This window comes from Cavia porcellus, unplaced genomic scaffold, assembly GCF_034190915.1.
Source record: "Cavia porcellus strain 051 isolate PalLab524CR breed Dunkin Hartley unplaced genomic scaffold, mCavPor4.1 scaffold_19, whole genome shotgun sequence".
In the NCBI taxonomy this organism is placed as follows: domain Eukaryota; kingdom Metazoa; phylum Chordata; class Mammalia; order Rodentia; family Caviidae; genus Cavia; species Cavia porcellus.
The window spans coordinates 64476175-64481693 of record NW_026947502.1 but is presented as its reverse complement, the minus strand read 5'-3'; the positions used below and the strand labels follow the sequence as shown (position 1 = coordinate 64481693).

The 5519-nt window shown below is 46.7% G+C and overlaps 1 long non-coding RNA gene across 1 annotated transcript; it reads right to left on the bottom strand.

Moving 5' to 3' along the window:
- Positions 1 to 93: 93 nt before the first annotated feature.
- LOC106026207 (uncharacterized) lies at positions 94 to 5496 on the bottom strand. The gene is made up of 2 exons (XR_001199834.3): positions 4119 to 5496; positions 94 to 377 (listed from the first exon to the last, which is right to left on the bottom strand). It is a non-coding gene; the product is annotated as an uncharacterized LOC106026207 (long non-coding RNA).
- Between the last annotated feature and the right edge of the window lie 23 nt (positions 5497 to 5519).

Below are 5519 nucleotides of genomic sequence, written 5' to 3'. Positions count from 1 at the left end.
TTTTCATGTGTTTACATGAGCTTATTTCCTTCCAGCAAGTCTTTAGTTACCTGGCTGTGGATTCATGAAAAGCAGAAAACTGCAAACACAATCCCACTTTAAAAAAACAAAAAACAACAACAACAAAAACTTTAATGACTACATCCTAGGAGCATACTGCTCTCAACCTTGATGAGCATCCACAAAGGTAGTCTAGGATCTTAGTCCAGGCTAAAGCAGCTTTAGTACGTGGGCAATTCACCATGTCACAAGTGGACAAAGTCCTCTGGAGAAAGATGTATTACATGGCACCTTCAGTTCATCTATAACTACATCTCAGAGAAGAGCCGGCTGGTCAGCGGCAGCATCTGTGCTTCCAGCTAATTGGGATGCTGAACCTAGGAGTTAAAGAACAGATGAAATAACACAGTGAAACCCAATGTCCAAACAAACAAGCAAATAAAATAATATAGTACCCAGCATATAATCAAAGAAACTGGGGTGCACCAGGAGTTTCACTGCAGAGATGAACACTATCAGAAACTACAGATTAACCAAGAGGCACCGAACACAGCAACATTGAAACAGCCATGGTCATCCTAAACACCTCTGAGGACTCTGAAAACTAAAGAATAATCCTCTAAAGTTGGTCTTGGTAGTGTACATCTGTAGTTTCAGCACTCTGGGAGGCTGAGGCAGGAGAATTACAAGTTCATGCCCAGCCTGAGCAATTTAATGAGACCCTGTCTCAAAGTAAAAAAACAGTCTGGGAATGTAGCTCACTGTAAGGCCCTGGCTTCAATGCTCTATACTAGAAAGAACAAAAAGTTTCATTAACAGTCAACAACATAATTTTAAAGTAATTGTTAAAGCTGGGGATATAGCTCAGTGGCACAGTACCTGCCTGGCAAGCATGAGGTTTTGAGTTTGATTCCTGGCATCTATAAGTAACTGTTTAAATTGGATTCTGTTCCTAAAAGATTTAAATATAGAAGTCCTAAATTCAATACCTGAATATGTCACTGTATTTGTATACAAATCTTTAAACAGGTGATTAATTACTATGGGATCACTATGGTGGGCCCCAATCTAGTCTGACTGGGGTCACTTAAAAGGGACCAAGAGATAGATACACACCATGTGAGGAGATAGGAAGAAGGCATCTAAAATACACTAAGGAGAAGCCTCCAGAGAACCGGCCTTGCCTGCACCTTGATCTAAAATTTCTAACCTCTGAGGCTAAGGCAAGAGGATCACAAGTTCAAGCCTAGCCTGGGCAAGTTAGCGAAACTATCTTAAAATTAAAGAAAATAAGAAAGGCTAATAATGTAGCTCAATGTGAAGGCCTTGAGTTTCATCCTCAGCACAATTCAAAAATATAAATAATAAAAGCCTTAAAGTTTTAATGTTTGCACAGTTTGCAGTGGTGCATTGCCATAATCATTCCATGTAGAATCTAACACAGGTAATGCTTGTCCATCAAAAGGTTTGTCCAGCAGGCTTTGTAATTACTTGTTTTTTTGTTCTGTTGACAAACTGAAATTTGATCTTTCCAACAAACATTTAAGATAACAATGTAATGCTCAAATACCTCTTTAAGGAGATTTGATGAATGTGGTAAGATTCTATCATTGACAGCCTTTTAGAGTGAGAGCGCTTACCATAGGTATTGGTTATCGTCTACCTAGACTTTGACGTCTCTGCACCTATATTTCACATAATCCTTGGTTAACTTTATTGCTAGCCTTCTGAAATCTCTCTTGAAAGAATTGGTTATTTATTTCCAATCAGTACTTGAAGTACATACAATATGCTCACTTGCATCCACTCTCAAATTTTTAAGAGTGCCAGGTGGTAGCCAGCTATGATCCAGACCCAGCCATTTCTTGCTATGTGGCTTCCCCAGGACAGCTCACAACATGACACTGGGTTCCTTAGAGTGAAGACAGAAGCCACAGGCCCATCATCCATCTCAGAGGGGGATGCCCCTTGTACCAGCTGTGTTATAATCTTGGAACCATGTCTCTGAGTTTACTCTGCATTTCTTGGAGAGAGCTACAAACAGATGTGAAACCAAGAGACAAAGTCATCAGGGTGGACAGCAGAAAGGGCCTCAAGGTGCTCCCCTGGCCATTTGTTTTTCTCTCACCCAGAGTCTCCTGGCATATAGGACATCTGTCCTGGCTCTGAAAGCCAGGAGATCTTCCATTTGCCAGAAAGAAAGAAATAGGCAGGAATTCAGAAAGCAGGCCACCCAAAATCCCACATGGCTCAGAAAAACCCCAAGGGGACAATCAAGGAATCTGGGCAGGTCCACATAGTGAAGTAGAGAAAGTGGTGAGCATTAAACTTGTTGTATTAAGTGCCACAATAAAATTACAGACTGTTCAGACAGCCCAGAGAGAGGGTATCCCTGGAGAACATGTGAAATGCAATAAAGGGCCTGACTGAATGTGTGATGGACAAGCATGGAGGTAGGGGCAGCAGAGAATGGGATCTGGAGTACCAGCGAGGAAAGTCGCCGAGTACCAGAGGCAAGTCGCCGAGGATCTGCTTCAGTTGCTGTCTCTGAGAGCTGATGGTAATGGTCAGGGAACAGGATCAGTGTTAAATGACTGGGAAGCACATGCTATATTCCCACCCATGAACATATGATATGCATTGCTGTTCTTTTTTGGGAGGGCACGAACAGACATTAATAGACTAGGACTGTCATAGCAAAGTACCATGAGTGACATAGCTAACAGCATAAAGTTCTGTCACAAAGTTCTTGAGGACAGATGTCTACAACCGAAGTGTGGGGAAGGCTGGTTCTTTCCAAAGCCTTTGGGGGAAGAATTCACTCCATGTCCTTCTTGGAACACTGGTGGCTCTCACCTTCTAGGCAGTTCTCCAGGCTCTGTTCCTCCTAGCATGGCTGTGCCCCTAGTTTCTCTGTGCCTCAAGTCACTCTCTGTTTTCCTCACAAAGAATTCAAATATTGTATGCAGGGCCCTCCTGAGTCCAGAAGGATCTAATCTCAGGATTTTAAATATCTGCCAAGATCCTTTTCCCAAAAAGGCCATGTTCCCAGGAACCAGGAGTTAGGACACAGACATGTCTTCTTGGAAACACTGTTCAACTCACCATGATGTGTGTCTGATTATAGGGCAGAGAACAAAAAAGAAATTCACAGAGATTTCAGTTCAGATGTTACCTCCGGGGCTTCCTTGGGTCATGCCACCTTGCCCCACATCCCTGCTTACTCCACCACTCAACACAATTGCTGAGGCTGCTGCCAGGAAGAATATACATCTTGCTTTCCTGGAGCTCAATACTGGCAGGGTTATTGAGCAAAGCAGAGGGGAGAAAACAGACATGATCAGGTGGTAAATATTAAGTGAAGTCCTGGCTGTGATGCTAGGACAGGAGACAGGGCAGCCAGCTAAAGGTGCTATTTAAATCAAGATCTTCAGGAAATGGACTTAAGAGTACACCTGGGAAGGATATATCAGGCAGAGGGCAATGCCAGGGCAAAGGCCCTGCAGGAATAGGTTGAGGCCAGGATGTCAACAATGGATTTGACTGGAGAGGGCAGAAGTGAGATCATGGTCAGAGCCAACTGTGGGGCTTTCATAGTTAGGACTGGGTCCCCATGCTGAGTGAGAAGGGACCCAGGGTCGCTAGCACCACCCGCATGTCCACTGATTTATGGGGAGGACTCCCAGGACTCAGGAAGCTGTGAAAGCCACAAGTCAATTGCTAGAGGAAAACTACAGCAGCAGAGGGCTTGTGGGACACAGCCAGGGTGTAGAGAAAATTGTCCTCCGATTCTAGCCAAAGGGCCACTTCGGTAGCTTTCCATGGGTCCTCACCCAAGGTGCTGAGACTGTGCACCAGTCCACAACACAAGACACCACATTACCACAGCTGGAAAGTGCATGTTGAGACTGATAGAGTTCCTGATAAGGATGAGATGGTAATGGCAGACACAAAATTTCCCAAGAACCCTTCTTGTTTTGATACTGTTTTTGCCATTCTAATTAAAATCCCTATCAAACCAGTAGTTTAATAAAGAAGGATTGGTGATTGGATAGTATTGTACTACAGCTCACAGGTTGTCCATTGCTCTGTAAGTGACACCTAATAAACTCACTTACTTGCCAAGGTGGACCTGACCAAGTCATTCTTTGGATTGTCAGAGCCTTCTCAGTGTGGAAGCAGATGTTTCTTCTACATTTCTCTGGGAAATTCATGAAATACCAGGCAAGGACAGGTGTGGATGTCCAGAGGTTCTCTCAGTCATTGAACAATGTGCACAGATTCCAGCAATGGCATGACAGTGTGCACAAGTGCCACCAGCCCTGGTGTCCATGATTTTACTGGGTTCTGCCACTTCGGCAATAGCTGGTCATGAGTGTCTGACCTCAGTCTCCAGCCCCTCCAGAGATCAAGGTGACACTGCATGGCTCCAGGTTCCACTATCAATCACATTGTGAGCACAGACTGCCTGATATGGTCGCAGGTGCCAGGTGAACACACTCAAACCATGAAAGATGGTCCGATGTCTCCAAGAGTATCTCCCAGGCCTGCTCCAGGCCCAGTATCTGGAAGATGCAGAATGTGAATGCCCAAACTCACTGAGCTAAACCTTTTAAGGTTGGGGGAGGTGACCAGGTCAGGCCAGATGGTTTGGAGCAGATTCCAACCTGGGGTAAAAGCTGGGAGAACAATGTGGTCAGTAGGGGGAGTTCCCTTAGGGATGAAGTCTGAGGTGCCACAGGCACCCAATCTGTAGCAAAGAAAAGGGCAGGTGTAAAAGGGAGATGCTGTGGGGAGATAGTGGGGTGGTGGGGTTAAGGGTTTCTCATGGGAATTCCATAGGGTGTGGTCAGGGAGGCCCGATGCTGCAAAGGGAACCCACGGTAGAGCAGGAGCACATCTGGGGAAGAAAAGAGAAAAACTTGCTTTCCTAGAAGGTGGCCTTGCTCACAAAGGGAAGCACAGAATTTTGAGTGTGAGATTTGTGGTTATGAATTAAAGTCTAACCCCTCCCAGCCAGCTGGTGTATTTATGGGTCACCTTCAATGGTCCTCTTCCTGTTCCTTGGGGGAATGACTCACCCACCTCTAAGCCCGTGGAGTTTTCTGCAGCTGAAGCTGGCAGGCCATTGCCTGGGTAGGCCCCCAGGTGCCCTGGCCCCAGATCCCCTCCAAACCTTTAGGGAGCCAAGGTAGAGCAAACCCAGGCTGGGCCACAGGTTGTGTGTGACAGGAATCAGGTAGGGATGCAGAGCCAAGAAGAGGCCGCCTCATGCCGGGAGAGGCCTGGACTGATACCGCCCAGGCTGGCCCAAGGGCTCAAAGTAGGCGCTGTCAGGAGGGGCCTGGGAGGCTCCCTGGAACTCCCGGCTCTGTCCAGCGAGGCCGCTGCCAGGGGGCAGACCGAGCCTCCGCCGAGAGTGGGCGGGGCCTCTGCCGAAAGCGGGCCGGAGCTGAACGAACAGAACCTCATTTGGGGCGGAGCGGGGTGGGGCGGGCCGGGGCGGGGCCCGTCAGCTC